Source organism: Centroberyx gerrardi, chromosome 23 (assembly GCF_048128805.1).
Source record: "Centroberyx gerrardi isolate f3 chromosome 23, fCenGer3.hap1.cur.20231027, whole genome shotgun sequence".
In the NCBI taxonomy this organism is placed as follows: Eukaryota; Metazoa; Chordata; class Actinopteri; order Beryciformes; family Berycidae; genus Centroberyx; species Centroberyx gerrardi.
In genome coordinates this window covers 23,366,207-23,388,841 of record NC_136019.1, presented here as the reverse complement: position 1 = coordinate 23,388,841, position 22,635 = coordinate 23,366,207, and positions in this window count along the sequence as shown.

Genomic DNA, 22,635 nt, shown 5'->3' with positions numbered 1-22,635 from the left:
AAAATGCACCTTTCTAGTTATTATTCAACAACTTCTTTTTATTCTTCCAGACACTTTTTTAAACTTTAATGCGGCTTGAACCGTTTGAGCTATCGATGCGGTTCCAACTCTCAAACGTTCAGCATGTTCGGGAATAGCGTGCTTCTATTTTTATAAGCATTCCGATGTTTACTTTTTCCGCTATTTACATTTAAACGGGAATTTTTTTCCCAATAGAAATGAATTGCGGAATGTTCAGCTCACTAGAGTGCATGATGTCATCCCCACTCTAGCCGCTCTTCAGACTTCAGATGTTGTGATTTTGTACTAAATATTCAAATTTCTTAAACTGTTGTTATTCCCACAACTTTCACACTATATACACGTTACACATCAAACTGTTCAGCTACTCCTTCTGCCACTCACAATGTAAATATCAAAGTCATAGTTCAGCTTTTTCAGCTATGATTGTTTGTTCAACACTAGTGCAAAACTGTGTTTTACAGCCCCTTTCTATCTTTTAAACAGCTTTGTCATTTCCACATTCTCAAATTGTCACTATTCCCACAATTTTCATACTACATGCATATATTTTACAGCAAACTGTTCAGCTACTCCTTCTGCCACTCACAATGTAAATATCTAAGTAATAGCATTTGTAGTTTTTGAGCTGTGATGGTTTGTTCAACACTAGTGCTTTACAGTAATTTTGCCTACTTTAAACAGCTTTTTCTTTCTGCATATGCAGTATGCAGAAAGTTTTTTAGTAGTTTTTTAGTTAGGTACGTTTGTTCAACATTAGTGCTCCAATTCAACTTTTTCCACTTCATTTTACTACAGTTCAACTTCTTCAACTTTCTTTCAACTGTAATAATTCCCACAAATTTGAACAGTTCATTCACATATTACACATCAAACTGTTCAGCTGTTCCTGCTTTAACTTATGTGTAAATATCTAAGTGATAGCATTTGTAGTTTTTGAGTTAGGGACGTTTGTTCAACACTAGTGCTTTACAGTCATTTTGCCTACTTTAAATAGCTTTTTCTTCTTGCATATTCAGTATTTGAACTGTAGTAGTTTCCACTATTTTCACACTACATACATATATTATATATATAACTGTTCAGCTACTTCTTCTGTCACTGACAATGTAAATATCTAAGTGGTAGCATTTGTAGCTTTTGAGCTATGATGGTTTGTTCAACATTAGTTATTATTAGCTGTACTGTTTTTGGCTCTTATGAACAGATTTTTCCTGTTTACACATATTTGAACTGTCACAGTTTCCAGAATTTTAGCACTATGTGCATATATTACACATTAAAATGTTCAGCCAGTTCTGCTCTTTCTCACAATCTAAATGGTGGGATTTGTAGTTTTTGAATTATGAACGTTTGAGCTTTCCTAATGCTGCTGGCACTTCTCCACTTTCATACACACGTGTCTCTCTCTCTCTCTGTTAATACTGCTACTACTGCTACTTCTACTTCTAATACTACTACTACTGCTTCTAATACTGCTACTATTACTACTGCTACTACTTCTAATACTACTACTACTAATACTGCTACTATTACTACTGCTACTACTTCTAATACTACTACTAGCCTACTTCTAATACTGCTAATATTACTACTGCTACTACTTCTAATACTACTACTACTAATACTGCTACTATTACTACTGCTACTACTTCTAATACTACTACTAGCCTACTTCTAATACTGCTACTACTTCTAATGCTGCTACTATTACTACTGCTACTACTTCTAATACTACTACTATTACTACTGCTACTACTTCTAATACTACTACTACTAATACTGCTACTATTACTACTGCTACTACTTCTAATACTACTACTAGCCTACTTCTAATACTGCTAATATTACTACTGCTACTACTTCTAATACTACTACTACTAATACTGCTACTATTACTACTGCTACTACTTCTAATACTACTACTAGCCTACTTCTAATACTGCTACTACTTCTAATGCTGCTACTATTACTACTGCTACTACTTCTAATACTACTACTATTACTACTGCTACTACTTCTAATACTACTACTACTTCTAATACTGCTACTATTACAACTGCTACTACTTCTAATACTAGGTTACTACTAGGTTACTACTAGCCTACTTCTAATACTGCTACTACTTCGAATGCTGCTACTATTACTACTGCTACTACTTCTAATACTACTACTACTTCTAATACTGCTACTATTACAACTGCTACTACTTCTAACACTACTACTACTTCTAATACTGTTACTACTACTGCTACTAGCACTACTACTACTGTTACTACTACTACTATTTCTAATGCTGCTACTACTACTGCCACTACTACTGCTACTGCAGCTACTACTACTGCTACTACTACTACTTCTAATACTGCTACTACTTCTACTGCTACTACTTCTACTACTACTGCTACTACCTCTACTACTACTACTACTGCTACTGCTATCACTACTACTGCTAATAGTACTACTACTGCTACTTCTACTACTACTACTAGTTCTAATACTGCTACTTCTAACACTGCTACTACTACAACTGTTACTTCAGCAAAGTACTGCTTCAAACACCAGATCGAAATACTCAAAATGTACAGACATTTAAACTCTTTGTAATGAAATTCAACTGTCTTCAGCCTTCTCTTGCTGAAGCAAGCACACACATTTTCTTCAGAAAATTTAACCTTTTCTAGTTTAGTTTAACTAGCCAAAAATACACTGATTACGCAGTAACTAATTCATACGAAACTAATTTGTTAACGCTATGTTAGCGTTACATCTTCTAGTTAGTGTTAATCCTTGTAGGATTGCCCGCGCACGCAAACGTAACGTTAGCCACGGATAACTAGTCAAGCTAACATTAGCTAGTTTAGCCAACTCCCCACACATGCAGTCTTTGCTATTTTACTGGAATTTATGGACGTTACAAAGAATACAACACAATCACCCCTCCACATTAACAACATTAACGTTACCTCTTGCCGACATTGTCTAGTTTGACGTTAGCTAGTTAGCGTTAATTAGCTTAATGTTGCTCGCACATTTAAGCTAGCCATCAACTCGGTCATGTTAGCCCTTTGGAATTCGGTATTTTAAGATTCAAAACCAGCTGGAGTGTATGGTGAACAACAATATAAAGTTATTCTAAAATGCTGCTTCTGTTGAAATGCCAAATAATTGGTTTAATAGGTGATTAGGAGAAACTTACCCCAGTCTTTCGATGAGAAGAAAATGGCGCTGTGAAAATTCTTGTCGGTTTGAAACGAGAAGGAGGTGGGCGGGGCTTTCCAGAGTACTTCTTACACCATGTATTTTAACTACGAAAATTTTCACCAACACTGTGGGGCATCTTAGTCAAGCTGTTGTTGTAATAACTCTGAAAGAGTCCATGTACTTTGACACTGCATATTTTACACTGGGGAATTTACTGTGTAACACCTGCCTGTAGTAAACTCAGCCAATCAGAAGTCATGTAAAACTACACTGTAGTCATGGCCGGATTAACCATATGGGCAACTGGGCGAGTGCCCAGTTGCCTTGTCCCACAATGTCCCACAATGTGTCTCAGTGACTGCCCATGGTGCCTGCGGCTGCGGCAGGTGGGGGTAGGTGGGAGTCAGCTCAGCCAATCAGCAGCCATGTAACACTCAAATGTAGTCAGCTCAGCCAATCAGAAGACATGCAACACTAGACTGTAGTCAGCTCAGCCAGTCAGCAGCCATGTAACACTAGACTGTAGCCAGCTCAGCCAATCAGAAGTCATGTACCACTAGCCTGTAATCAGCTCAGCCAATCAGCAGCCATGTAACACTAGACTGTAGTAAGCTCAGTCAATCAGCAGCCATGTAACAATCAAATGTAGTCAGCCCAGCCTATCAGAAGTCATGTAACACCAGCCTGTAGTCAGCTCAGCCAATCAGCAGTCATGAAAAACTACACTGTAGTCAGCTCAGCCAATCAGCAGCCATATAACACTCAAATGTAGTCAGCTCAGCCAATGAGCAGCCATGTAACACTAACCTGCAGTCAGCACAGCCAGTCAGAAGTCAGGTAACACTAACCTGTTGTCAGCTCAGCCAATCAGCAGCTGTGTAACACTAGCCTGTAGTCAGCTCTGCCAATCAGAAGTCATGTAACACTCAAATTTAGTGAGCTCAGCCAATCAGCAGTCATGTAACACCATACTGTAGTCAGCCCAGCCATTCAGCAGCCATGTAACACTCAAATATAGTCAGCTCAGCCAATCAGAAGTCATGTAACACTAGCCTGTAGTAAGCTCAGCTAATCAGCAATATTGTAACACTAGCCTGTCATCAGCACAGCCAATCAGAAGTAATGTAACACTCGCCTGTCCTCAGCTCAGCCAATCAAAAGTCATATAAGACTAGCCTGTAGTAAGTTCAATCAATCAGATCGCTCCTTTCCTCCTGCTGTGGTCCAATCAGATCCCTCCTTTCCTCTTGCTGTGGTCCAATCAGATCCCTCCTTTTATGCCACGGTCCAATCAGAGCTCTCCTTTCATCTTGCTGTGGTCCAATCAGATCGCTCCTTTCCTCCTGCTGTGGTCCAATCAGATCCCTCCTTTCCTCTTGCTGTGGTCCAATCAGATCCCTCCTTTTATCCCACGGTCCAATCAGAGCTCTCCTTTCATCTTGCTGTGGTCCAATCAGATCGCTCCTTTCCTCCTGCTGTGGTCCAATCAGATCCCTCCTTTCCTCTTGCTGTGGTCCAATCAGATCCCTCCTTTTATGCCACGGTCCAATCAGAGCTCTCCTTTCATCTTGCTGTGGTCCAATCAGATCGCTCCTTTCCTCCTGCTGTGTTCCAATCAGATCCTTCCTTTCCTCTTGCTGTGGTCCAATCAGATCCCTCCTTTTATGCCACGGTCCAATCAGAGCTCTCCTTTCATCTTGCTGTGGTCCAATCAGATCGCTCCTTTCCTCCTGCTGTGGTCCAATCAGATCCCTCCTTTCCTCTTGCTGTGGTCCAATCAGATCCCTCCTTTTATGCCACGGTCCAATCAGAGCTCTCCTTTCATTTTGCTGTGGTCCAATCAGATCGCTCATTTCCTCCTGCTGTGGTCCAATCAGATCCCTCCTTTCCTCTTGCTGTGGTCCAATCAGATCCCTCCTTTTATGCCACGGTCCAATCAGAGCTCTCCTTTCATCTTGCTGTGGTCCAATCAGATCGCTCCTTTCCTCCTGCTGTGGTCCAATCAGATCCCTCCTTTCCTCTTGCTGTGGTCCAATCAGATCCCTCCTTTTATGCCACGGTCCAATCAGAGCTCTCCTTTCATCTTGCTGTGGTCCAATCGATCGCTCCTTTCCTCCTGCTGTGGTCCAATCAGATCCCTCCTTTTATGCCACGGTCCAATCAGAGCTCTCCTTTCATCTTGCTGTCGTCCAATCAGATCGCTCATTTTCTCCTGCTGTGGTCCAATCAGAGCTCTCCTTTCATCTTGCTGTGGTCCAATCAGATCGCTCCTTTCCTCCTGCTGTGGTCCAATCAGATCCCTCCTTTCCTCTTGCTGTGGTCCAATCAGATCCCTCCTTTTATGCCACGGTCCAATCAGAGCTCTCCTTTCATCTTGCTGTGGTCCAATCAGATCGCTCCTTTCCTCCTGCTGTGGTCCAATCAGATCCCTCCTTTTATGCCACGGTCCAATCAGAGCTCTCCTTTCATCTTGCTGTCGTCCAATCAGATCGCTCCTTTTCTCCTGCTGTGGTCCAATCAGAGCTCTCCTTTCATCTTGCTGTGGTCCAATCAGATCGCTCCTTTCCTCCTGCTGTGGTCCAATCATATCCCTCCTTTCCTCTTGCTGTGGTCCAATCAGATCCCTCCTTTTATCCCACGGTCCAATCAGAGCTCTCCTTTCATCTTGCTGTGGTCCAATCAGATCGCTCCTTTCCTCCTGCTGTGGTCCAATCAGATCCCTCCTTTCCTCTTGCTGTGGTCCAATCAGATCCCTCCTTTTATGCCACGGTCCAATCAGAGCTCTCCTTTCATTTTGCTGTGGTCCAATCAGATCGCTCCTTTCCTCCTGCTGTGGTCCAATCAGATCCCTCCTTTCCTCTTGCTGTGGTCCAATCAGATCCCTCCTTTTATGCCACGGTCCAATCAGAGCTCTCCTTTCATCTTGCTGTGGTCCAATCAGATCCCTCCTTTCCTCCTGCTGTGTTCCAATCCGATCCCTCCTTTCCTCTTGCTGTGGTCCAATCAGAGCCCTCCTTTTATGCCACGGTCCAATCAGAGCTCTCCTTTCATCTTGCTGTGGTCCAATCAGATCGCTCCTTTCCTCCTGCTGTGGTCCAATCAGATCCCCCCTTTTATGCCACGGTCCAATCAGAGCTCTCCTTTCATCTTGCTGTCGTCCAATTAGATCGCTCCTTTTCTCCTGCTGTGGTCCAATCAGAGCTCTCCTTTCATCTTGCTGCGGTCCAATCAGATCGCTCCTTTCCTCCTGCTGTGGTCCAATCAGATCCCTCCTTTCCTCTTGCTGTGGTCCAATCAGATCCCTCCTTTTATCCCACGGTCCAATCAGAGCTCTCCTTTCATCTTGCTGTGGTCCAATCAGATCCCTCCTTTCCTCTTGCTGTGGTCCAATCAGATCCCTCCTTTTATGCCACGGTCCAATCAGAGCTCTCCTTTCATCTTGCTGTGGTCCAATCAGATCCCTCCTTTCCTCCTGCTGTGTTCCAATCAGATCCCTCCTTTCCTCTTGCTGTGGTCCAATCAGATCCCTCCTTTTATGCCACGGTCCAATCAGAGCTCTCCTTTCATCTTGCTGTGGTCCAATCAGATCACTCCTTTCCTCCTGCTGTGGTCCAATCAGATCCCCTCTTTTATGCCACGGTCCAATCAGAGCTCTCCTTTCATCTTGCTGTCATCCAATCAAATCGCTCCTTTCCTCCTGCTGTGGTCCAATCAGAGCTCTCCTTTCATCTTGCTGTGGTCCAATCAGATCGCTCCTTTCCTCCTGCTGTGGTCCAATCAGATCCCTCCTTTCCTCTTGCTGTGGTCCAATCAGATCCCTCCTTTTATGCCACGGTCCAATCAGAGCTCTCCTTTCATCTTGCTGTGGTCCAATCAGATCGCTCCTTTCCTCCTGCTGTGTTCCAATCAGATCCCTCCTTTCCTCTTGCTGTGGTCCAATCAGATCCCTCCTTTTATGCCACGGTCCAATCAGACCTCTCCTTTCATCTTGCTGTGGTCCAATCAGATCGCTCCTTTCCTCCTGCTGTGGTCCAATCAGATCCCTCCTTTTATGCCACGGTCCAATCAGAGCTCTCCTTTCATCTTGCTGTCGTCCAATCAGATCCCTCCTTTTCTCCTGCTGTGGTCCAATCAGAGCTCTCCTTTCATCTTGCTGTGGTCCAATCAGATCGCTCATTTCCTCCTGCTGTGGTCCAATCAGATCCCTCCTTTCCTCTTGCTGTGGTCCAATCAGATCCCTCCTTTTATCCCACGGTCCAATCAGAGCTCTCCTTTCATCTTGCTGTGGTCCAATCAGATCGCTCCTTTCCTCCTGCTGTGGTCCAATCAGATCCCCCCTTTTATGCCACGGTCCAATCAGAGCTCTCCTTTCATCTTGCTGTCGTCCAATTAGATCGCTCCTTTTCTCCTGCTGTGGTCCAATCAGAGCTCTCCTTTCATCTTGCTGCGGTCCAATCAGATCGCTCCTTTCCTCCTGCTGTGGTCCAATCAGATCCCTCCTTTCCTCTTGCTGTGGTCCAATCAGATCCCTCCTTTTATCCCACGGTCCAATCAGAGCTCTCCTTTCATCTTGCTGTGGTCCAATCAGATCCCTCCTTTCCTCTTGCTGTGGTCCAATCAGATCCCTCCTTTTATGCCACGGTCCAATCAGAGCTCTCCTTTCATCTTGCTGTGGTCCAATCAGATCCCTCCTTTCCTCCTGCTGTGTTCCAATCAGATCCCTCCTTTCCTCTTGCTGTGGTCCAATCAGATCCCTCCTTTTATGCCACGGTCCAATCAGAGCTCTCCTTTCATCTTGCTGTGGTCCAATCAGATCACTCCTTTCCTCCTGCTGTGGTCCAATCAGATCCCCTCTTTTATGCCACGGTCCAATCAGAGCTCTCCTTTCATCTTGCTGTCGTCCAATCAAATCGCTCCTTTCCTCCTGCTGTGGTCCAATCAGAGCTCTCCTTTCATCTTGCTGTGGTCCAATCAGATCGCTCCTTTCCTCCTGCTGTGGTCCAATCAGATCCCTCCTTTCCTCTTGCTGTGGTCCAATCAGATCCCTCCTTTTATGCCACGGTCCAATCAGAGCTCTCCTTTCATCTTGCTGTGGTCCAATCAGATCGCTCCTTTCCTCCTGCTGTGTTCCAATCAGATCCCTCCTTTCCTCTTGCTGTGGTCCAATCAGATCCCTCCTTTTATGCCACGGTCCAATCAGACCTCTCCTTTCATCTTGCTGTGGTCCAATCAGATCGCTCCTTTCCTCCTGCTGTGGTCCAATCAGATCCCTCCTTTTATGCCACGGTCCAATCAGAGCTCTCCTTTCATCTTGCTGTCGTCCAATCAGATCGCTCCTTTTCTCCTGCTGTGGTCCAATCAGAGCTCTCCTTTCATCTTGCTGTGGTCCAATCAGATCGCTCATTTCCTCCTGCTGTGGTCCAATCAGATCCCTCCTTTCCTCTTGCTGTGGTCCAATCAGATCCCTCCTTTTATCCCACGGTCCAATCAGAGCTCTCCTTTCATCTTGCTGTGGTCCAATCAGATCGCTCCTTTCCTCCTGCTGTGGTCCAATCAGATCCCTCCTTTCCTCTTGCTGTGGTCCAATCAGATCCCTCCTTTTATGCCACGGTCCAATCAGAGCTCTCCTTTCATCTTGCTGTGGTCCAATCAGATCGCTCCTTTCCTCCTGCTGTGGTCCAATCAGATCCCTCCTTTCCTCTTGCTGTGGTCCAATCAGATCCCTCCTTTTATGCCACGGTCCAATCAGAGCTCTCCTTTCATCTTGCTGTGGTCCAATCAGATCCCTCCTTTCCTCCTGCTGTGTTCCAATCAGATCCCTCCTTTCCTCTTGCTGTGGTCCAATCAGATCCCTCCTTTTATGCCACGGTCCAATCAGAGCTCTCCTTTCATCTTGCTGTGGTCCAATCAGATCGCTCCTTTCCTCCTGCTGTGGTCCAATCAGATCCCTCCTTTCCTCTTGCTGTGGTCCAATCAGATCCCTCCTTTTATGCCACGGTCCAATCAGAGCTCTCCTTTTATTTTGCTGTGTTCCAATCAGATCGCTCCTTTCCTCTTGCTGTCGTCCAATCAGATCCCTCCTTTCCTCTTGCTGTGGTCCAATCAGATCCCTCCTTTTATGCCACGGTCCAATCAGAGCTCTCCTTTCATCTTGCTGTGGTCCAATCAGATCGCTCATTTTCTCCTGCTGTGTTCCAATCAGATCCCTCCTTTCCTCTTGCTGTGGTCCAATCAGATCCCTCCTTTTATGCCACGGTCCAATCAGAGCTCTCCTTTCATCTTGCTGTGGTCCAATCAGATCCCTCCTTTCCTCCTGCTGTGTTCCAATCCGATCCCTCCTTTCCTCTTGCTGTGGTCCAATCAGAGCCCTCCTTTTATGCCACGGTCCAATCAGAGCTCTCCTTTCATCTTGCTGTGGTCCAATCAGATCGCTCCTTTCCTCCTGCTGTGGTCCAATCAGATCCCCCCTTTTATGCCACGGTCCAATCAGAGCTCTCCTTTCATCTTGCTGTCGTCCAATTAGATCGCTCCTTTTCTCCTGCTGTGGTCCAATCAGAGCTCTCCTTTCATCTTGCTGCGGTCCAATCAGATCGCTCCTTTCCTCCTGCTGTGGTCCAATCAGATCCCTCCTTTCCTCTTGCTGTGGTCCAATCAGATCCCTCCTTTTATCCCACGGTCCAATCAGAGCTCTCCTTTCATCTTGCTGTGGTCCAATCAGATCCCTCCTTTCCTCTTGCTGTGGTCCAATCAGATCCCTCCTTTTATGCCACGGTCCAATCAGAGCTCTCCTTTCATCTTGCTGTGGTCCAATCAGATCGCTCCTTTCCTCCTGCTGTGTTCCAATCAGATCCCTCCTTTCCTCTTGCTGTGGTCCAATCAGATCCCTCCTTTTATGCCACGGTCCAATCAGAGCTCTCCTTTCATCTTGCTGTGGTCCAATCAGATCACTCCTTTCCTCCTGCTGTGGTCCAATCAGATCCCCTCTTTTATGCCACGGTCCAATCAGAGCTCTCCTTTCATCTTGCTGTCGTCCAATCAAATCGCTCCTTTCCTCCTGCTGTGGTCCAATCAGAGCTCTCCTTTCATCTTGCTGTGGTCCAATCAGATCGCTCCTTTCCTCCTGCTGTGGTCCAATCAGATCCCTCCTTTCCTCTTGCTGTGGTCCAATCAGATCCCTCCTTTTATGCCACGGTCCAATCAGAGCTCTCCTTTCATCTTGCTGTGGTCCAATCAGATCGCTCCTTTCCTCCTGCTGTGATCCAATCAGATCCCTCCTTTCCTCTTGCTGTGGTCCAATCAGATCCCTCCTTTTATGCCACGGTCCAATCAGACCTCTCCTTTCATCTTGCTGTGGTCCAATCAGATCGCTCCTTTCCTCCTGCTGTGGTCCAATCAGATCCCTCCTTTTATGCCACGGTCCAATCAGAGCTCTCCTTTCATCTTGCTGTCGTCCAATCAGATCGCTCCTTTTCTCCTGCTGTGGTCCAATCAGAGCTCTCCTTTCATCTTGCTGTGGTCCAATCAGATTGCTCATTTCCTCCTGCTGTGGTCCAATCAGATCCCTCCTTTCCTCTTGCTGTGGTCCAATCAGATCCCTCCTTTTATCCCACGGTCCAATCAGAGCTCTCCTTTCATCTTGCTGTGGTCCAATCAGATCGCTCCTTTCCTCCTGCTGTGGTCCAATCAGATCCCTCCTTTCCTCTTGCTGTGGTCCAATCAGATCCCTCCTTTTATGCCACGGTCCAATCAGAGCTCTCCTTTTATTTTGCTGTGTTCCAATCAGATCGCTCCTTTCCTCTTGCTGTCGTCCAATCAGATCCCTCCTTTCCTCTTGCTGTGGTCCAATCAGATCCCTCCTTTTATGCCACGGTCCAATCAGAGCTCTCCTTTCATCTTGCTGTGGTCCAATCAGATCGCTCATTTTCTCCTGCTGTGTTCCAATCAGATCCCTCCTTTCCTCTTGCTGTGGTCCAATCAGATCCCTCCTTTTATGCCACGGTCCAATCAGAGCTCTCCTTTCATCTTGCTGTCGTCCAATCAGATCGCTCCTTTCCTCCTGCTGTGTTCCAATCAGATCCCTCCTTTCCTCTTGCTGTGGTCCAATCAGATCCCTCCTTTTATGCCACGGTCCAATCAGAGCTCTCCGTTCATCTTGCTGTGGTCCAATCAGATCGCTCCTTTCCTACTGCTGTGGTCCAATCAGAGCTCTCCTTTCATCTTGCTGTGGTCCAATCAGATCGCTCCTTTCCTCCTGCTGTGGTCCAATCAGATCCCTCCTTTCCTCTTGCTGTGGTCCAATCAGATCCCTCCTTTTATGCCACGGTCCAATCAGAGCTCTCCTTTCATCTTGCTGTGGTCCAATCAGATCGCTCCTTTCCTCCTGCTGTGTTCCAATCAGATCCCTCCTTTCCTCTTGCTGTGGTCCAATCAGATCCCTCCTTTTATGCCACGGTCCAATCAGAGCTCTCCTTTCATCTTGCTGTGGTCCAATCAGATCGCTCCTGTCCTCCTGCTGTGGTCCAATCAGATCCCTCCTTTTATGCCACAGTCCAATCAGAGCTCTCCTTTCATCTTGCTGTCGTCCAATCAGATCGCTCCTTTTCTCCTGCTGTGGTCCAATCAGAGCTTTCCTTTCATCTTGCTGTGGTCCAATCAGATCGCTCCTTTCCTCCTGCTGTGGTCCAATCAGATCCCTCCTTTCCTCTTGCTTTGGTCCAATCAGATCCCTCCTTTTATCCCACGGTCCAATCAGAGCTCTCCTTTCATCTTGCTGTGGTCCAATCAGATCGCTCCTTTCCTCCTGCTGTGGTCCAATCAGATCCCTCCTTTCCTCTTGCTGTGGTCCAATCAGATCCCTCCTTTTATGCCACGGTCCAATCAGAGCTCTCCTTTCATCTTGCTGTGGTCCAATCAGATCGCTCCTTTCCTCCTGCTGTGTTCCAATCAGATCCCTCCTTTCCTCTTGCTGTGGTCCAATCAGATCCCTCCTTTTATGCCACGGTCCAATCAGAGCTCTCCTTTCATCTTGCTGTGGTCCAATCAGATAGCTCCTTTCCTCCTGCTGTGGTCCAATCAGATCCCTCCTTTTATGCCACGGTCCAATCAGAGCTCTCCTTTCATCTTGCTGTCGTCCAATCAGATCGCTCCTTTTCTCCTGCTGTGGTCCAATCAGAGCTCTCCTTTCATCTTGCTGTGGTCCAATCAGATCGGTCCTTTCCTCCTGCTGTGGTCCAATCAGATCCCTCCTTTCCTCTTGCTGTGGTCCAATCAGATCCCTCCTTTTATCCCACGGTCCAATCAGAGCTCTCCTTTCATCTTGCTGTGGTCCAATCAGATCGCTCCTTTCCTCCTGCTGTGGTCCAATCAGATCCCTCCTTTCCTCTTGCTGTGGTCCAATCAGATCCCTCCTTTTATGCCACGGTCCAATCAGAGCTCTCCTTTCATCTTGCTGTGGTCCAATCAGATCGCTCCTTTCCTCCTGCTGTGGTCCAATCAGATCCCTCCTTTCCTCTTGCTGTGGTCCAATCAGATCCCTCCTTTTATGCCACGGTCCAATCAGAGCTCTCCTTTTATTTTGCTGTGTTCCAATCAGATCGCTCCTTTCCTCTTGCTGTCGTCCAATCAGATCCCTCCTTTCCTCTTGCTGTGGTCCAATCAGATCCCTCCTTTTATGCCACGGTCCAATCAGAGCTCTCCTTTCATCTTGCTGTGGTCCAATCAGATCGCTCATTTTCTCCTGCTGTGTTCCAATCAGATCCCTCCTTTCCTCTTGCTGTGGTCCAATCAGATCCCTCCTTTTATGCCACGGTCCAATCAGAGCTCTCCTTTCATCTTGCTGTGGTCCAATCAGATCCCTCCTTTCCTCCTGCTGTGTTCCAATCCGATCCCTCCTTTCCTCTTGCTGTGGTCCAATCAGAGCCCTCCTTTTATGCCACGGTCCAATCAGAGCTCTCCTTTCATCTTGCTGTGGTCCAATCAGATCGCTCCTTTCCTCCTGCTGTGGTCCAATCAGATCCCCCCTTTTATGCCACGGTCCAATCAGAGCTCTCCTTTCATCTTGCTGTCGTCCAATTAGATCGCTCCTTTTCTCCTGCTGTGGTCCAATCAGAGCTCTCCTTTCATCTTGCTGCGGTCCAATCAGATCGCTCCTTTCCTCCTGCTGTGGTCCAATCAGATCCCTCCTTTCCTCTTGCTGTGGTCCAATCAGATCCCTCCTTTTATCCCACGGTCCAATCAGAGCTCTCCTTTCATCTTGCTGTGGTCCAATCAGATCCCTCCTTTCCTCTTGCTGTGGTCCAATCAGATCCCTCCTTTTATGCCACGGTCCAATCAGAGCTCTCCTTTCATCTTGCTGTGGTCCAATCAGATCCCTCCTTTCCTCCTGCTGTGTTCCAATCAGATCCCTCCTTTCCTCTTGCTGTGGTCCAATCAGATCCCTCCTTTTATGCCACGGTCCAATCAGAGCTCTCCTTTCATCTTGCTGTGGTCCAATCAGATCACTCCTTTCCTCCTGCTGTGGTCCAATCAGATCCCCTCTTTTATGCCACGGTCCAATCAGAGCTCTCCTTTCATCTTGCTGTCGTCCAATCAAATCGCTCCTTTCCTCCTGCTGTGGTCCAATCAGAGCTCTCCTTTCATCTTGCTGTGGTCCAATCAGATCGCTCCTTTCCTCCTGCTGTGGTCCAATCAGATCCCTCCTTTCCTCTTGCTGTGGTCCAATCAGATCCCTCCTTTTATGCCACGGTCCAATCAGAGCTCTCCTTTCATCTTGCTGTGGTCCAATCAGATCGCTCCTTTCCTCCTGCTGTGATCCAATCAGATCCCTCCTTTCCTCTTGCTGTGGTCCAATCAGATCCCTCCTTTTATGCCACGGTCCAATCAGACCTCTCCTTTCATCTTGCTGTGGTCCAATCAGATCGCTCCTTTCCTCCTGCTGTGGTCCAATCAGATCCCTCCTTTTATGCCACGGTCCAATCAGAGCTCTCCTTTCATCTTGCTGTCGTCCAATCAGATCGCTCCTTTTCTCCTGCTGTGGTCCAATCAGAGCTCTCCTTTCATCTTGCTGTGGTCCAATCAGATTGCTCATTTCCTCCTGCTGTGGTCCAATCAGATCCCTCCTTTCCTCTTGCTGTGGTCCAATCAGATCCCTCCTTTTATCCCACGGTCCAATCAGAGCTCTCCTTTCATCTTGCTGTGGTCCAATCAGATCGCTCCTTTCCTCCTGCTGTGGTCCAATCAGATCCCTCCTTTCCTCTTGCTGTGGTCCAATCAGATCCCTCCTTTTATGCCACGGTCCAATCAGAGCTCTCCTTTCATCTTGCTGTGGTCCAATCAGATCGCTCCTTTCCTCCTGCTGTGGTCCAATCAGATCCCTCCTTTCCTCTTGCTGTGGTCCAATCAGATCCCTCCTTTTATGCCACTGTCCAATCAGAGCTCTCCTTTCATCTTGCTGTGGTCCAATCAGATCCCTCCTTTCCTCCTGCTGTGTTCCAATCAGATCCCTCCTTTCCTCTTGCTGTGGTCCAATCAGATCCCTCCTTTTATGCCACGGTCCAATCAGAGCTCTCCTTTCATCTTGCTGTGGTCCAATCAGATCGCTCCTTTCCTCCTGCTGTGGTCCAATCAGATCCCTCCTTTCCTCTTGCTGTGGTCCAATCAGATCCCTCCTTTTATGCCACGGTCCAATCAGAGCTCTCCTTTTATTTTGCTGTGTTCCAATCAGATCGCTCCTTTCCTCTTGCTGTCGTCCAATCAGATCCCTCCTTTCCTCTTGCTGTGGTCCAATCAGATCCCTCCTTTTATGCCACGGTCCAATCAGAGCTCTCCTTTCATCTTGCTGTGGTCCAATCAGATCGCTCATTTTCTCCTGCTGTGTTCCAATCAGATCCCTCCTTTCCTCTTGCTGTGGTCCAATCAGATCCCTCCTTTTATGCCACGGTCCAATCAGAGCTCTCCTTTCATCTTGCTGTCGTCCAATCAGATCGCTCCTTTCCTCCTGCTGTGTTCCAATCAGATCCCTCCTTTCCTCTTGCTGTGGTCCAATCAGATCCCTCCTTTTATGCCACGGTCCAATCAGAGCTCTCCGTTCATCTTGCTGTGGTCCAATCAGATCGCTCCTTTCCTACTGCTGTGGTCCAATCAGAGCTCTCCTTTCATCTTGCTGTGGTCCAATCAGATCGCTCCTTTCCTCCTGCTGTGGTCCAATCAGATCCCTCCTTTCCTCTTGCTGTGGTCCAATCAGATCCCTCCTTTTATGCCACGGTCCAATCAGAGCTCTCCTTTCATCTTGCTGTGGTCCAATCAGATCGCTCCTTTCCTCCTGCTGTGTTCCAATCAGATCCCTCCTTTCCTCTTGCTGTGGTCCAATCAGATCCCTCCTTTTATGCCACGGTCCAATCAGAGCTCTCCTTTCATCTTGCTGTGGTCCAATCAGATCGCTCCTGTCCTCCTGCTGTGGTCCAATCAGATCCCTCCTTTTATGCCACAGTCCAATCAGAGCTCTCCTTTCATCTTGCTGTCGTCCAATCAGATCGCTCCTTTTCTCCTGCTGTGGTCCAATCAGAGCTCTCCTTTCATCTTGCTGTGGTCCAATCAGATCGCTCCTTTCCTCCTGCTGTGGTCCAATCAGATCCCTCCTTTCCTCTTGCTGTGGTCCAATCAGATCCCTCCTTTTATCCCACGGTCCAATCAGAGCTCTCCTTTCATCTTGCTGTGGTCCAATCAGATCGCTCCTTTCCTCCTGCTGTGGTCCAATCAGATCCCTCCTTTCCTCTTGCTGTGGTCAAATCAGATCCCTCCTTTTATGCCACGGTCCAATCAGAGCTCTCCTTTCATCTTGCTGTGGTCCAATCAGATCGCTCCTTTCCTCCTGCTGTGTTCCAATCAGATCCCTCCTTTCATCTTGCTGTGGTCCAATCAGATCCCTCCTTTTATGCCACGGTCCAATCAGAGCTCTCCTTTCATCTTGCTGTGGTCCAATCAGATAGCTCCTTTCCTCCTGCTGTGGTCCAATCAGATCCCTCCTTTTATGCCACGGTCCAATCAGAGCTCTCCTTTCATCTTGCTGTCGTCCAATCAGATCGCTCCTTTTCTCCTGCTGTGGTCCAATCAGAGCTCTCCTTTCATCTTGCTGTGGTCCAATCAGATCGGTCCTTTCCTCCTGCTGTGGTCCAATCAGATCTCTCCTTTCCTCTTGCTGTGGTCCAATCAGATCCCTCCTTTTCATGCCACGGTCCAATCAGAGCTCTCCTTTCATCTTGCTGTGGTCCAATCAGATCGCTCCTTTCCTCCTGCTGTGGTCCAATCAGATCCCTCCTTTCCTCTTGCTGTGGTCCAATCAGATCCCTCCTTTTATGCCACGGTCCAATCAGAGCTCTCCTTTCATCTTGCTGTGGTCCAATCAGATCGCTCCTTTCCTCCTGCTGTGGTCCAATCAGATCCCCCCTTTTATGCCACGGTCCAATCAGAGCTCTCCTTTCATCTTGCTGTCGTCCAATTAGATCGCTCCTTTTCTCCTGCTGTGGTCCAATCAGAGCTCTCCTTTCATCTTGCTGTGGTCCAATCAGATCGCTCCTTTCCTCCTGCTGTGGTCCAATCATATCCCTCCTTTCCTCTTGCTGTGGTCCAATCAGATCCCTCCTTTTATCCCACGGTCCAATCAGAGCTCTCCTTTCATCTTGCTGTGGTCCAATCAGATCGCTCCTTTCCTCCTGCTGTGGTCCAATCAGATCCCTCCTTTCCTCTTGCTGTGGTCCAATCAGATCCCTCCTTTTATGCCACGGTCCAATCAGAGCTCTCCTTTCATCTTGCTGTGGTCCAATCAGATCCCTCCTTTCCTCCTGCTGTGTTCCAATCCGATCCCTCCTTTCCTCTTGCTGTGGTCCAATCAGAGCCCTCCTTTTATGCCACGGTCCAATCAGAGCTCTCCTTTCATCTTGCTGTGGTCCAATCAGATCGCTCCTTTCCTCCTGCTGTGGTCCAATCAGATCCCTCCTTTTATGCCACGGTCCAATCAGAGCTCTCCTTTCATCTTGCTGTCGTCCAATTAGATCGCTCCTTTTCTCCTGCTGTGGTCCAATCAGAGCTCTCCTTTCATCTTGCTGCGGTCCAATCAGATCGCTCCTTTCCTCCTGCTGTGGTCCAATCAGATCCCTCCTTTCCTCTTGCTGTGGTCCAATCAGATCCCTCCTTTTATCCCACGGTCCAATCAGAGCTCTCTTTTCATCTTGCTGTGGTCCAATCAGATCCCTCCTTTCCTCTTGCTGTGGTCCAATCAGATCCCTCCTTTTATGCCACGGTCCAATCAGAGCTCTCCTTTCATCTTGCTGTGGTCCAATCAGATCCCTCCTTTCCTCCTGCTGTGTTCCAATCAGATCCCTCCTTTCCTCTTGCTGTGGTCCAATCAGATCCCTCCTTTTATGCCACGGTCCAATCAGAGCTCTCCTTTCATCTTGCTGTGGTCCAATCAGATCACTCCTTTCCTCCTGCTGTGGTCCAATCAGATCCCCTCTTTTATGCCACGGTCCAATCAGAGCTCTCCTTTCATCTTGCTGTCATCCAATCAAATCGCTCCTTTCCTCCTGCTGTGGTCCAATCAGAGCTCTCCTTTCATCTTGCTGTGGTCCAATCAGATCGCTCCTTTCCTCCTGCTGTGGTCCAATCAGATCCCTCCTTTCCTCTTGCTGTGGTCCAATCAGATCCCTCCTTTTATGCCACGGTCCAATCAGAGCTCTCCTTTCATCTTGCTGTGGTCCAATCAGATCGCTCCTTTCCTCCTGCTGTGGTCCAATCAGATCCCTCCTTTTATGCCACGGTCCAATCAGAGCTCTCCTTTCATCTTGCTGTCGTCCAATCAGATCGCTCCTTTTCTCCTGCTGTGGTCCAATCAGAGCTCTCCTTTCATCTTGCTGTGGTCCAATCAGATCGCTCATTTCCTCCTGCTGTGGTCCAATCAGATCCCTCCTTTCCTCTTGCTGTGGTCCAATCAGATCCCTCCTTTTATCCCACGGTCCAATCAGAGCTCTCCTTTCATCTTGCTGTGGTCCAATCAGATCGCTCCTTTCCTCCTGCTGTGGTCCAATCAGATCCCTCCTTTCCTCTTGCTGTGGTCCAATCAGATCCCTCCTTTTATGCCACGGTCCAATCAGAGCTCTCCTTTCATCTTGCTGTGGTCCAATCAGATCGCTCCTTTCCTCCTGCTGTGGTCCAATCAGATCCCTCCTTTCCTCTTGCTGTGGTCCAATCAGATCCCTCCTTTTATGCCACGGTCCAATCAGAGCTCTCCTTTCATCTTGCTGTGGTCCAATCAGATCCCTCCTTTCCTCCTGCTGTGTTCCAATCAGATCCCTCCTTTCCTCTTGCTGTGGTCCAATCAGATCCCTCCTTTTATGCCACGGTCCAATCAGAGCTCTCCTTTCATCTTGCTGTGGTCCAATCAGATCGCTCCTTTCCTCCTGCTGTGGTCCAATCAGATCCCTCCTTTCCTCTTGCTGTGGTCCAATCAGATCCCTCCTTTTATGCCACGGTCCAATCAGAGCTCTCCTTTTATTTTGCTGTGTTCCAATCAGATCGCTCCTTTCCTCTTGCTGTCGTCCAATCAGATCCCTCCTTTCCTCTTGCTGTGGTCCAATCAGATCCCTCCTTTTATGCCACGGTCCAATCAGAGCTCTCCTTTCATCTTGCTGTGGTCCAATCAGATCGCTCATTTTCTCCTGCTGTGTTCCAATCAGATCCCTCCTTTCCTCTTGCTGTGGTCCAATCAGATCCCTCCTTTTATGCCACGGTCCAATCAGAGCTCTCCTTTCATCTTGCTGTGGTCCAATCAGATCCCTCCTTTCCTCCTGCTGTGTTCCAATCCGATCCCTCCTTTCCTCTTGCTGTGGTCCAATCAGAGCCCTCCTTTTATGCCACGGTCCAATCAGAGCTCTCCTTTCATCTTGCTGTGGTCCAATCAGATCGCTCCTTTCCTCCTGCTGTGGTCCAATCATATCCCTCCTTTCCTCTTGCTGTGGTCCAATCAGATCCCTCCTTTTATCCCACGGTCCAATCAGAGCTCTCCTTTCATCTTGCTCTGGTCCAATCAGATCGCTCCTTTCCTCCTGCTGTGGTCCAATCAGATCACTTCAGAAAATGGTGTTTCTCCCTCCAAACAGCCTTTAAACCCAAAAAACGCTCTTTCTACCTTCTTCCCCATTTTTGAGGTTTAAAGGCTGTTTGGAGCTACTAACGCCGTTTTCGGTGTCTAAAGGCTGTTCGTACGTAGAAACAGCGTTTTTGGGGTTTAAAGGCTGTTTGGACGGAGAAACGCCGTTTTCGGTGACTAAAGGCTGTTCGGAGGTAGAAACAGCGTTTTTGGGGTTTAAAGGCTGTTTGGAGGGAGAAACGACGTTTTCGGTGACTAAAGGCTGTTTGGAGCTACAAACGCCGTTTTCGGTGTCTAAAGGCTGTTCGGAGGTAGAAACAGCGTTTTTGGGGTTTAAAGGGTTAGGGCTAACCTAACCTCCCTCCAAACGGCCTTTAAACCCTAAAAACGCTGTTTCTACCTCCTGTTTGGAGGTAGAAACAGCGTTTTTAGGGTTTTAGTTACCGAAAACGTCGTTTCTCCCTCCAAACAGCATTTAAACCCCAAAAATGCTGTTTCTCCCTCCAAACAGCCTTTAAACCACAAAAACGCTGTTTTTACCTCCGAACAGCCTTTAGACACAGAAAACGTCGTTTGTACCTCCAAACAGCCTTTAAACCCCAAAAACGTTGTTTCTCCCTCCAAACAGCCTTTAAACCACAAAAACGCTGTTTTTACCTCCGAACAGCCTTTAGACACAGAAAACGTCGTTTGTACCTCCAAACAGCCTTTAAACCCAAAAAACGCTGTTTCTACCTCCGAACAGCCTTTAGACACAGAAAACGGAGACCCCTGGCTGAATAAAATCAGACATTTAGTGTGGTCAATACCAGACAGCTTTCAGAGCTGGGTCAGAGGTCAAATCTGTTCTGTATATTTAGCCTGGTCTTTCAGGCTAGCATGATCTGATTTACTGAAGTGACACCTCAATTTAAAGCTCAGATTCAGACCTTTTCATAGAGTCCAACATTGTTCATTTTAAACCTTCTGGTGGCTAGCAGCACACTGATGAATTATGGTTATATTCAACTGTCTTTAAAAGGCCTGCAGCCAACAGGTTTTATATTCTAACTTATCCTCCTGTATTTCTGGTAAACCTGCTTCAAATCAAACATGTTGTACATCAAATTAAAGCTTAGGTTCTCTTCGGTTCTCTTCTTTCCAACAATTGTTGGCTTTCCATCATAGCACAACCTGCCTGCTTAAAATCAGACATTTAGTGTGGTCAATACCAGACAGCTTTCAGAGCTGGGTCAGAGGTCAAATCTTTTCTGTATATTTAGCCTGGTCTTACAGGCTAGCATGACTGATTTACTGAAGTGACACCTCAATTTAAAGCTCAGATTCAGACCTTTTCATAGAGTCCAACATTGTTCATTTTAAACCTTCTGGTGGCTAGCAGCACACTGATGAATTATGGTTATATTCAACTGTCTTTAAAAGGCCTGCAGCCAACTGGTTTTATATTCTAACTTATCCTCCTGTATTTCTGGTAAACCTGCTTCAAATCAAACATGTTGCACATCAAATTAAAGCTTAGGTTCTCTTCTTTCCATCAATTTTCGGCTTTCCATCATAGCACAACCTGGCTGCTTAAAATCAGACATTTAGTGTGGTCAATACCACACAGCTTTCAGAGCTTGGTCAGAGGTCAAATCTGTTCTGTATATTTAGCCTGGTGTTTCAGGCTAGCATGATCTGATTTACTGAAGTGACACCTCAATTTAAAGCTCAGATTCAGACCTTTTCATAGAGTCCAACATCGTTCATTTTAAACCTTCTGGTGGCTAGCAGCACACTGATGAATTATGGTTATATTCAGCTGTTTTCAAAAGGCCTGCAGCCAACTGGTTTTCTATTCTAACTTATCCTCCTGTATTTCTGGTAAACCTGCTTCAAATCAAACATGTTGCACATCAAATTAAAGCTTAGGTTCTCTTCTTTCCAACAATTGTTGGCTTTCCATCATAGCACAACCTGGCTGCTTAAAATCAGACATTTAGTGTGGTCAATACCACACAGCTTTCAGAGCTGGGTCAGAGGTCAAATCTGTTCTGTATATTTAGCCTGGTCTTTCAGGCTAGCATGATCTGATTTACTGGAGTGACACCTCAATTTAAAGCTCAGATTCAGACCTTTTCATAGACTCCAACATTGTTCATTTTAAACCTTCTGGTGGCTAGCAGCACACTGATGAATTATGGTTATATTCAGCTGTTTTCAAAAGGCCTGCAGCCAACTGGTTTTATATTCTAACTTATCCTCCTGTATTTCTGGTAAACCTGCTTCAAATCAAACATGTTGCACATCAAATTAAAGCTTAGGTTCTCTTCTTTCCAACAATTGTTGGCTTTCCATCCTATCACAACCTGGTTGCTTAAAATCAGACATTTAGTGTGGTCAATACCACACAGCTTTCAGAGCTGGGTCAGAGGTCAAATCTGTTCTGTATATTTAGCCTGGGCTTTCAGGCTAGCATGATCTGATTTACTGGAGTGACACCTCAATTTAAAGCTCAGATTCAGACCTTTTCATAGACTCCAACATTGTTCATTTTAAACCTTCTGGTGGCTAGCAGCACACTGATGAATTATGGTTATATTCAGCTGTTTTTAAAAGGCCTGCAGCCAACTGGTTTTATATTCTAACTTATCCTCCTGTATTTCTGGTAAACCTGCTTCAAATCAAACATGTTGCACATCAAATTAAAGCTTAGGTTCTCTTCTTTCCATCAATTGTTGGCTTTCCATCATAGCACAACCTGGCTGCTTAAAATCAGACATTTAGTGTGGTCAATACCACACAGCTTTCAGAGCTGGGTCAGAGGTCAAATCTGTTCTGTATATTTAGCCTGGGCTTTCAGGCTAGCATGATCTGATTTACTGGAGTGACACCTCAATTTAAAGCTCAGATTCAGACCTTTTCATAGACTCCAACATTGTTCATTTTAAACCTTCTGGTGGCTAGCAGCACACTGATGAATTATGGTTATATTCAGCTGTTTTTAAAAGGCCTGCAGCCAACAGGTTTTATATTCTAACTTATCCTCCTGTATTTCTGGTAAAACTGCTTCAAATCAAACATGTTGCACATCAAATTAAAGCTTAGGTTCTCTTCTTTCCATCAATTGTTGGCTTTCCATCATAGCACAACCTGGCTGCTTAAAATCAGACATTTAGTGTGGTCAATACCACACAGCTTTCAGAGCTGGGTCAGAGGTCAAATCTGTTCTGTATATTTAGCCTGGTCTTTCAGGCTAGCATGATCTGATTTACTGGAGTGATACCTCC